General features: G+C 40.5%; 1 long non-coding RNA gene across 1 annotated transcript; it reads left to right on the top strand.

The window, feature by feature from the left end:
• The first annotated feature begins 1913 nt into the window (after positions 1–1913).
• On the top strand, positions 1914–8537 carry LOC116905260. Its single transcript, XR_004388506.1, has 2 exons — positions 1914–2024; positions 8498–8537. It is a non-coding gene; the product is annotated as an uncharacterized LOC116905260 (long non-coding RNA).
• The last annotated feature ends 3393 nt before the right edge of the window (positions 8538–11930 follow it).

Here is an 11930-nt window from a genome sequence, read left to right on the forward strand (position 1 = left end):
TATTCATAGTCGGTTTATTGCTGCAGTGACAAAGGGGAAATACATGTGAGTTTGTGAAGTGGATGTGCTGATATTTCACTGTGAATATTACTTCTATAGGGCATAGCCCATAGTCTTTGGTGAGGTGAATATTGAGCTGGCTATTGGCTAAGTTTGGGGATGGGATTCACATATACACGAAATTGGTAAGGAACTTTTTTTTTTGGTTCTTTTTTTTTTCGGAGCTGGGGTAAGGAACTTTTGACAGGCAAGGAGAAACTCTAGTGTAGGATGGGTAATGTGGTAGTCTACTGAAAACCATGGTTTAGGGGGTTGGGGATTTAGCTCAGTGGTAGAGCGCTTGCCTAGCAAGCTCAAGGCCCTGGGTTTGGTCCCCAGCTCCGAAAAAAAAAAGAAAAGAAAAAAGGAAAACCATGGTTTAGGTATGTTACAAACATGTTTTTATTTTCTTTAATAAACGTTTCTTTATCAATTCCTTAGTTAAAAATGTGATTTCACTATTCTATTTTATAATGAAATTTTGTTATTTTTAAATAAAAATATTGTATCACAGAGCAATCAGGAAATCCACAACAATAACATCGTATTAGTCACCTTGAGCTGCTGTGATAAGCTTCCATAAATTAAGTGACTTCGACAATAGGGCTTTATTTTCTGACAGTCTGGAACCTTCAGTTAAAGACCAAGGCACAGGCTAGGAGGTCCTCCAATGGCCTTTTGTATTTTGTTGATGGTGCTTCTGGTGTCTTTTACTCTTACAAGGACATGAGTCGTGGATTATGGCCCTATTTAACCTCAAAGGTCCTGTTTCTAGGTACTGTGACAATCACATTCAGCATACGAATTTTGAGGAGGCACAATTCTGTGGTTAACAATCATTATACCTTCATAATACCCCTTTAAATATGTTTACACACTTTTGTGTGTATTACATAGACTTTAAAGAGGATCCCATCAACTATTTTTGCTTGGCAACTTGAATTTACTTAAAATACCAATACCTTTTGGTTGAGTGATAGCCTCAGGTTGAGAGGCTGTACTGGAAAATAGCTGGACCATAAAGAATGCCTTAGCCCCAGCCTGACCATTCAGATTCACTTGCAGAAACAATAAACCCTGGTTTCTAAAACAAGGCACACCCTGCTCCCAGTATAACTGCAAAAAATAGCTGTAACTTCCTGGTGGCTACCTACATTCTATATGTGTACTTTAAGTGAGCTCAGTCTTCATCCCAGGCAGAGGTTGGGGCCCCTTTCTGATCTCATAAGCCAGTGTTACCCTGTTGAGATCAAGAGTGTGTGTGTGTGTGTGTGTGTGTGTGTGTGTGTGTGTGTGTATCTCCCCCCCACACACACATACATTCCAGAGGCAGAGACAGGAGGTGTTTCCAGGGCTACATAGAAAAACCTCGTCTTAGAAACAAACAAACAAACAAAAAAATGCGTCTGTTTAACCTTTCTACCTGATTTCTTAGGGAAGGAAAAAAATTATTGGTTGCAAAAAAAAAATCAACATTTTGTAATACTTTAAATGTATATCTCAGGTTTCAGGTAACTGGGTTCTCCTTGGAGTAGAGTAAGGAAAAGAGTAGGAGAAGTTCACAGTTTAATTCTGAGTATACTGAGCAAGATGGCCAAGCCAACTGCCTAAAACAGTTAATCTTTCGAGTCATTTTCCCAGGGAAGGACTTTTTATTTTAAAAGTTCTTTTATATCAGAAATGCAAATGTTACTAGGAGGTTTGAAAGTTCCACGTTTAAGGCAATTCTGGCATTAGGAAAGTGCATGGATTACTTGCGCAGATAATTCAGGTCTTGTCTACACCCGCACCTGCTCAGCGGAGAGAGGTTGGAGGACCCGGGGGGCCGCCAGCCGTCCCACAATGCTCCGCTCGCACCACCCTGAAGGCGGAGAGAAAGGACCGCTGCCAGTGCAGCCAAGACGGAGAGCTCCAGCGGTGCGCCTGCGCACTAACCCCAGCGGGCCCTAGCAACCAGAGCAGTGACGGTAGCAACCGCCAGAATGGTGAGTACCCTCCAGGCCTCGCAGCCAAACCCGAGAGGAGATTGAGAGTGGGAAAAGGGGTGACTGTGGAGTGTGGAGGGTGGCGGGGTGCTGGCACCTCGGGTAGGAGGAGGAAGGAAATGCTGGCCTCACAGAGCCGCAGGCCCAAGGCCCGAGCAGTCCAGGCGGGGGGTGGTCTGCGGAGAGGGAGGCCAGAGGCTGACAGGAAGTTAGGTTAAGCTGAAGGGACTCTGACAGAAGAAAAGGAAAGACAGCTGGAAATTCTCAGGAAAGCGGATTGGAGTGGGAAAGGAGATAGGATGGACTCTGTGACCGTGATTTTTAATTCTCCTCACCCCCTGGTGGGATGGAGGGATCGGGGCTAGTTACAGAGATCTCCAGCTGCAGCAGCGTTAGCTGTGCTAGTTGCCCTTATAGTGAGGGTGAGTCCTGTTATTAGATGTGTTCGAACTGTCTCTGATGGATTTATCGGGCCAGTGTTCCTCCAGTTCCAACATGATTAAATATGAGCTTCGTTGGAATGCAGATTTTTTTTGTTGTTGTTTATAATAAGTCAGGGGGTTCAGGAATGTGTCTTTCAAAGGTGCACCTTAAGCATCTCTGAAATTGGGGAGCATCTCAGCACACTTTGAGAAACGCTGCTGCTTTCGGTTTGTAGTCTACGCAAAGTTCTTATGGAGCAACAATTTTAACTAATGATGCTTGTCACCAAGGAAAACATACCTCTTTTGCTTATGTACTTGATGTTTCAAACTATTAGTTTGGAAACGATTTCAGATCCAACCCAGCCAGAACTATTTAAGCAAAGTATAAGGTTGGCTTGCTAACTGGATTAGTAGTTTGTGTGTGTGTGTGTGTGTGTGTGTGTGTGTGTGTGTGTGTGTGTGTGTTTCCAGTGTTAGGTCAACGCACAGGAATTAAGCCTAGGGTGTTAGAATAATGAAGTCATGTTCCCTCATACTGACTGCATAGTGGTAAGTCTGATTTTTTCAGAAATACAGGTTTACGAATTACTTGAATATTTTAAAACTATGGGCCACCATACCTGCCTATTTATTTTTAGACTTGTTTTTCACTACGTGTGTGGGTACTGGTGGAGTCCCTGTCCCCTGGAGCTGGAGTTACAGGTGGTTGTGAGTCACCCAGGGTGGGTGCTGGGAATTGAACTCTGGTCCTCTGCAACATAGCCATAAGTAGTCTCAACTGTTGAGATCTCTCCAGCCCCTGGATTTTTTTTTTTTTTTTTCGAGCTGGGGATCAACCCAGGGCCTCGCCTTCCTAGTGTAGCGCTCTACCACTGAGCTAAATCCCCAACCCCGATTTTTTTTTTTTAAGTAGTTTCCAAAGTCTTGTTTATTATAGTTTCCAAGAAAAAGAATGGATTCTACATTCAAACGCCAGTTTCTGAGTCTGGAGACTGGCTCAGAGAAGAAAATGAAGGCACTTGGCTGCCAAGCCTGCTGACCTGAGTTTGATCTCCGGGACCCACATTTAATATTACCAAAATACACTTAGGTAACTGATGGCATCTTTGAAGACCGGGTCTCTCTGTGTAGCTTAAGCTTGCATTGAATTTGTTTCTGTTTTTCTTTTTTTCTTTTTCTTTTTTCCGGAGCTGGGGACCGAACCCAGGGCCTTGCGTTTGCTAGGCAAGCACTCTACCACTGAGCTAAATCCCCAACCCCTTGAATTTGTTATGAATCCTTGGCCAGCCTCAAATTTTTGATCCATGGCTATCTTAGTTAGGGTCTTATTACTGTGAACAGATACCATGACCAATATAAATTTTATAAAGGACAACATTTAATTGGGGTCGGCTTACAGGTTCAGAGGTTCAGTCCATTGTCATCAAGGTGGGAGCATGGCAGCATCCAGGCAGGCATGGTGCAGGAGGAGCTGAGTTTTATATCTTCACCTGAAGGAAGCCAGGGACAGACTGACCATCCTAAGGCAGCTAGGAGGAGGGTCTCCAAGCCCACCCCCACAGTGACACACGTCCTCCAACAAGACCACACCTTCTAATAGTGCCACTCCCTGGGCCACGCATACGCAAACCATCACAACGGCCTACTCAGTCCTAAGATCATAGGCTTATACTGCCATGCTTGGCAATCCTTTCTTCATGGTGTATGAAGTAAGGGCATTAGTTAATTAATGGGGTTTTTATATTTGAAGAAATGTAGTGGCAGGATACCTTTCTTTGTCCCTGCAAATTCCACCAGCCAGAAATTATCTGGAGCTAAGGAGAATTAAATTCTTTACATGACCTCTGACCTTACCCAGCCAGCTCTGCCCACTCATGATGTCCACCTGGTCCTTTAGGAATTTTTGGCTCCTATCTGTAAGAGGAACCAGTATCCTACAGCAACTTATATTGCGGTAAATAGGTAGATTGCTTCTAACTCTTCCCACAATGTTGTGAAAGCTCTTTTATGTGCTCCTTTTTTATGGGCCCAGGCACAGGTTTCCCTGGGAAATAAAAGTAAGGAGTGTTTAGTCAAAGGGTGTGTGGCCTTATCTTGCTTTTCCAGGATATGTAGAGCAGTTTTTACTCCCTCCACCATTACCCAGGAGTTCCTACTTCTCTATATTCTTAGCAACTTTTGCTAACATGAAGATGCATATATGCATATAATATATAATGTAATTCTATTGTTTTACTCTTAATTTTTCTGACTTTCAGTGAATACAAACACTTGAGTGTCTCATCGGTTGCCTGGGGTTGACTATCTATGAATTGTTAATTCATAGTTTTGCTAATTTAAATTTGTTTTGTTTGTGAATTTTAGAAGCTTCTTGTGTATACCACATGCCATCATGGTCTTTTAACGGTTTTGAGCGGAAACTGTCTCCTCCTGATTTTGTTGTTAGCCTTGTCAGTACGCGGTCCATTACTGAGCCATTTGCACTAACAGCAATTTATTCCTTTGGAGCTGCACTTGGTGATGGTTTAATCTCCTCCTTTTGATCAGTTCAGTTTGTACTTCCTTTATTACAACCTTGACAAAGAGCCCTTGTGTTAAACTAGCATTGTACGGAATATCCTTGATGTGTTTGGAATCCTAAAGAAAATTATTTTAATGTTGCTGTCCCAGTTAGTTCATACTGACCAGCTTATTTAAAAGACATGTTCTCTACACATATATGCAAATAACCTGATACCATTTATTTATTTATTTTTTAAAGATTTATTTATTATATACACTGTAGCTGTCTTCAGACACACCAGAAGAGGGCATCAGACCCCATTACAGATGGTTGTGAGCCACCATGTGGTTGCTGGGATTTGAACTCAGGACCTCTGGAAGAGCAGTCTCTTCCAGAGTTAAGTGCTCTTAACCACTGAGCCATCTCTCCAGCCCCTGATACCATTTATTAACCTCAATGTTTTAGTCTTTTAATAACTTTTGCCTTCTAATACATTACTTGATTTACTTAGTACTTATTTTGCTTATATTTACTTACCTTTTATATGTTATAGTTATTTACTTTCTTATGAATATGGTATATATATGGTTACATATATATCAGGTTTATACATATGCATGTACATATTGTACACACACACACACACACACACACACACACACACACACACACACACAGATCTATTTTCTTCAATAGATGTTAAGTTCTAGGAAGGCAGGAATCTGTTTCACTCATTATGTGTCAGAATCAAATAGAAAACCAGACATGATGGTGCACACCTGTCATCTTGGGACTCAGAAAAAAATATGACATAGAAGAATGCAAGTCACACAGTAGACATACAGTGAACAGCTGTGGAACTGAGTTCCCTGAGGTATGGTATTTGCTTCAGTTCAGCTATCACCTGATAGCTTTTATTATGCAGTGTAGAAATATGTATGTTTTCCTGCACTCACTAAGTAAACATGATTCCCCTCCAATCCATTAATTAATGACTGACAGGAATTCGTCTGTTTTGCTCCTTATATTGTTGAGATAAACTAGTTTGTTTCCTTTCTTTCCTTCCTTCCTTCCTTCCTTTCTTTCAAGACACAGTTTCTCTGTGTAGCCCTGGCTGTCCTGAAACTCCCTCTGACCAGGCTGGCCTTGAACTCACAGAGAACCGCCTGCCTCCTGAGTGCTGAGAGTAAAGGCGTGCACCACTACCTGGCCAAGATAAACTATTTTGATCAGGGTCATTAATGGTCTTCATATATCATTGGCTTTGAAGATTCTGATGTTGTCTCTAGAATCAAATCTATATTGAAAGCTCATAGGGCTCCGGGTGTAGCCATGCCACAGTTTACAGTATCCTCACAAATGTGCCGCTGCCCCACATTTTCTAGTTTTTGAAACAACTTGTATAACAAAGAATATTTGTTCTCGAAAAGTTTTAGGACTCACTTGTAAACTGTAGACTTGGAGCTTTGGGGGAAGAGAGCAGGCCAAATCTCTGATTCTATTTGAATATTATAGTCTATTCAAAGTCTTTAACAGTTGGGGCTCTTTTTTTCTTGGAATACATACATTGTTTGTCTTAAAGCTATTGCTGTATTTTGCTTCTAGATATTATATTTCTAGAATCTAGTAAGTATGTAGTTATTAATATTTCTCATATTCTTTATTTTTAATTTATGCGTCTTTCATTTTTGTCCAGCCAGACTTGCAAGAGATATAAGAACCTCCTTTCAGTGTTTTCAATCTTTTTGACTTCTTCCTTTTTCTTCTGTCTTTTTTGAGTTTGCAATGATAACTTTCTAAAGTATGTTAAGTCTTATACCATGTTTTCCGGCGATCCGACCATAGAAGTTTCCTATCGAATGTTGACTTCCTCTTCCCATCCCTACATTGGATCCTGGGGATTGGCTGTAGGGCTTTGGGCATGGAAGGGAAGCATTCTCACCGCTGAGGTATACCTCAGCATTCTCTTCTTTCTTTTTTGAACTTATAAGACCCTTTTAAAAAAGATTTATTTAGGGGTTGGGGATTTAGCTCAGTGGTAGAGCGCTTGTCTAGCAAGCGCAAAGCCCTGGTTTCTGTCCCCAGCTCCGAAAAAAAGAAAAAAAAAGATTTATTTATTTATTATACATAAACACACTGTCGCTGTCTTCAGACACACCTGAAGAGGGCATTGGATACCATTACAGATGGTTGAGAGCCACCATGTGGTTGCTGGGATTTGAACTCAGGACCTCTGGAACAGTCAGTGCTATTAACCACTGAGCCATCTCTCCAGCCTCATAAGACCCTTTTTGATACAAGAGTTATTGGTACAGAATTGTACTTTCTAGATATAGTAATATCTAACTTTTTCATTTTGCTATTGTTTATGGCTCCTCTTGATTCATTAAGGACATGTTTTATATGCTTTCAAAGTTTTTAATATATTGAATCAAAGATGCTATTATTAGATGAAACATTTTATGTTCTACTATGAAAGAAAAATAAATTGGAATTAAATTATACCAGATACTTTCCTGTCACTTAGAATATTTATTTTGTACTTGGTTTTTAAGATTTGTTTTTATTATATTTGATCGTGTGTGTGTGTGTGTGTGTGTGTGTGTGTGTGTGTGTGAGACCAGAGGTACAGATGCCCTGGAGCTGGAGTTACAGATGGTTGTGAGCTGCTTTTCATGGATGCTAGGAGCTGAACTCAGGTCCTTTGGAAGAGCCATAAGGGCTCTAATAACTGAGAGGCCTCTTTAGTCTCCTGTACTTATTAATAGAGCGCTTTATGAAGAGTTCTTTTACATATATTTAAATATTCTTTTACATATTTTTTAAAGATTTATTTATTTATTATATATGTGTACACTGTAGCTGTCCTCAGACACACCAGAAGAGGGCATCAGATCTCATTACAGATGGTTGTGAGCCACCATGTGGTTGCTGGGATTTGAACTCAGGACCTCTGGAAGAGCAGTCGGTGCTCTTGACCGCTGAGCCATCTCTCCAGCCCCCTACATACATTTTTAAATAAAAGATATAATACTTCCCTTCCATGTGCAAAGCCCTAGAGTCAGGTTTTTTTTTTTTTTTTGGTCAGGTTATCCTTTGCAGACATGAAAAAGAAATATATATCATAAAATTGTTACTATTTTTCTAAAATTTCATCATAGCTATCTTGCCTCAGTGACTGTAAATTGTTTATAATTAGAATGTGCGTTTACTTTTTGATGTTAAGATATAGAAAAGATATAGAATCAGTGGAAAAGATCTATTTTAATATCAAATACTAAAAGCTGTTTTATTTTGTAAACCAAGTTGGAATAAAATGTTTAGATATAACACAATACAATAATTTCCACTTTTTTCTTGAGAGGTGTTTAAAGAAATCACTGGGTTCTTAGGAGATTAATTGTGCATATATCTTAGAATTTCAAAGAAAGAATTGAATGCTTTAGTGGTAGAAGTCAAGGCCAGTAATTATTGCATTAAAACTGAATGAACAGATCACACCACTAAAGACTGCCTTTGCTTCTTCTCCCCCTACCCTTTTTAAGGCAAAAGCAACAACAATCAAAGAAGCCCTGTCCAAATGGGTGAGTAGATGGCTTTTCCTTCTTTTAGAAACTATACAAGGGGGTTGGATTTAGCTCAGTGGTAGAGCACTTGCCTAGCAAGCACAAGGCCCTGGGTTTGGTCCTCAGCTCCGGAAAAAAAAAAAAAAAAAAAAAAAAAAGAAACTATACAAGGAGAATTTGAACCGTTGTTTACATTTGACCATTCAGCACAAGAGATTCTTTTGATTTGGGGACTGCAGTAGTGGATGCCTGAGCATACACAAGTAATGAAATTGTATAAGAGTTAACATATGTTCTTGCCTTCTTGCTCCCCCCCCACTTCCCTCCCCCTTTCTCTCTACATGTTCATGGCCGGCCTTTACTCCTCTATTCTGTCTCTCTTCCTTTCTCTGTCTCTACTACTCTCTCAACTCCCCTCCCCATGCCCTGAATAAACTATTCTATACTATTAAAAAATATAATATAAATTACACACATTCATAAACACAAATGATACCAGGCAGATTGTAGAAAATCTGAGTAAATGCTTTGATTATCAGTAACAATACCCTGACTGTGATAGATTATAGTTCTGTGAACATTACCACTGGGGAAAATTGGACAAACGATCTCTTTGGGGGAGTGTGTGTGTGTGTGTGTGTGTGTATGTGTGTATGTGTGTGTGTGTGTGTGTGTGTGTAGGTGTAGGTGTACTGGTGCTGGGGTAGATGGAACCCAGGGGTTACTCATGCTAAGCAAGGGTACTACCATGGTGTGCACACCTAACTCCTGACTTACTGTCTTAACCACTGAGCCATGCATCTCTATAGCTAGACTTTGAATAAAAATCTATCAGCATCCTAGGTATCTGGGAAATAGACAAAAGTGAATAGAATAATGAGATGTTTCAATTCTAATTTTATTGCCTATAAATTTCTGTGTTTATTCTAACTGCATTTTAAGGATTCATTTCTTGGGACTGGGCAGGTGGCTCAGGAGTTCAGGTATTTGCTGTATAAGTACAGGACCTGAGTTCACATCTCCAGTGCCCACTTGAAGCACCAGGTGCAGTAGCACCTGTAAATTCCAGTGCTGAGGAGGCAGAGACAGGAGGATTCCTGGGGGTTCCAGCTAGGCTGGCCACATCTGTGAGCTCCAGGTTCAGTGGGAGACACTGTCTCAAAACTGAAGGAAGATGTTAGGGATGAAACTCAACTGGGAGAGTAGAATGTTCTCCTAGTATACACAAAGGCCTGGATTTGCTCCCCAGCATCACATAAAATGGTGCAGGGTGGTACATGCCTATACTCTTTTTTTTTTTTTTTTATTAACTTGAGTATTTCTTTTTTACATTTCGAGTGTTTTTCCCTTTCCCGGTTTCCGGGCAAACATCCCCTCCCCCCGCATGCCTATACTCTTAACACCCAGGAGATGGAAGTAGTATGAACATTAAGTTCAAGGTCATACTTGACTAAGTAATGTGTTCATAGCCTCGGATACAAAAGACCCTGCCTCCAGAAGCCAAAAATAAATATATAAGTAAATAAGACAGTGATTGAGGAAGACACCCAATATCAATCTCTGGTTTTCATAGGTACACTTGTGCAAGAACACTCATACATGCTCACACAGATGCTCACACACACACACACACACACACACACACACACACATGCACATTTCTGCTGGGCTAAATAGTTCATGATACTTGTTAAAGGAAAAGTATGGGCTGAACTCAGAGTTAATCTTCCTTAAATTGTATTTTAGGACTTTATCTTACCTATTCATAGTAGCTGATGTTTGGTTTGGTTTTGTCTTCATTTAGTTTTGGTTTATAGATTCTATTACTAGTTACATTATAGCCTTTAAGTTTAAGATCTTTGTAGGCATTAAGTATATCTTTTCATTGATTGACCCAACACTCTCTTTTTTTAACATTTAAAAGTGTTAATTGACATTTAATGATTGTACAGATATATCAAGTATGATGTGACATTTTCTTACATATTTAAAACATAAATAATTATATTAAGGTAATTAGCATATCTTTGACCTCAAAATCTTTATTTCTCCTTGTGGTAATAAAAGTTTTCTTTTATAGCTATTTTTAAATACGCACTCTATGGTCACACCACCCTGATTGCATGCAATCTCATTTGAAATGTACAAAACTTATCATAATTACTCTACTGTGCCAGAAAACACTCCAGCTTGCTCCTCCTTTCTGACTAATTTTGTCTTTCCTCCTTGTTCTTCCCAGCTTCTGGTAGCCATTAGTTAATGGTTTATAAGATAAACTTTATAAGAAAAGATTAACATTTTAACCTCCATTCTTGAGTGAAACATGAAATATTTGTCCTCTGGGCTTTTTGCATTTCATCCAAAATAAATGAGTCCTTTAGGCCCATCATGGGTGCATGAATAATCCAACACTTACTGAAGATCTACTGTCAGTTTCCTCTACCCTAACCTATAAATGAGATGAAAATAGGCGTCCAGAGGCTGGGGAGAGTGCTTAATTGGTTAAGAGCTTGCTGCAAAAGCACCAGGACCTGAGTTCAGATCCCCAGTAACATGTAAGATGCTGGGCCCAGTCTAGGGCTTGAGGGAAAGAGGACACGAAGATGTAGGAGATCCACCTGCCTCTGCCTCCTGAACGCTGGTATTAAGGGCATGCATCACCACTACCACCACCCGGTTATTAGTTAATAGACTTTTTTTTTTTGGAGGAGGAGGCTGACAAAAGGTTCTATGTTACTACCTGTGTCGATCTCATATGGCCTTGGGATGCACATACTGTGTAATCTAATCAAGAGTTGTCCTTGAACAGAATCTCTCCCATAGGCAATTCTCAAAACACGTTAAGTTCTTAGCCCATAGTTGTTCAGTGCCCTGGATCTTCTATAAATGACTTCAACCAGCAGAATCATTCAGGAACAGCACTGATCCTTTCTCTCTGGTGTCCTTGGGAGGAGCACCTGGCCTAGAGGTCGATGGGACCCGGCAGCCACTGTGCTTCCCGTTTGGTTCTTTTGTGTTAAGAACCAGAGAAATCGTGGTGGTTTTCATCTTTCATTCAACATAATGTTTTCTTCCTCTGACTCTGGATCTGGCATCCACTGCTGATCTTGTACACTCAAAAAATGGACACTGCAGAGCTCTGTAACAGCCTTCCTTCAAACACTCCATAGGGATTTTCCTTCCTGGAGCACACAGCCCAACTGCAGCAGACATGTACCCAGGTCCTCCTTCATGCCCGCGAAATAATACTGGGGCTTGGCAGGGCCCACTGCCCTCACCACACAAGATCACAACCCTTCGTCACCCTGGACCTCCTGGAAGGTTGTGGGCTACACCCACTCTTTAATAGACTTTTAAAAAAATATATTATTTATTTAATGTATATGAGTACACTGTAGCTGTCTTCAGACAC

The sequence above is a fragment of the Rattus rattus genome, chromosome 7 (genome assembly GCF_011064425.1).
Source record: "Rattus rattus isolate New Zealand chromosome 7, Rrattus_CSIRO_v1, whole genome shotgun sequence".
In the NCBI taxonomy this organism is placed as follows: Eukaryota; Metazoa; Chordata; class Mammalia; order Rodentia; family Muridae; genus Rattus; species Rattus rattus.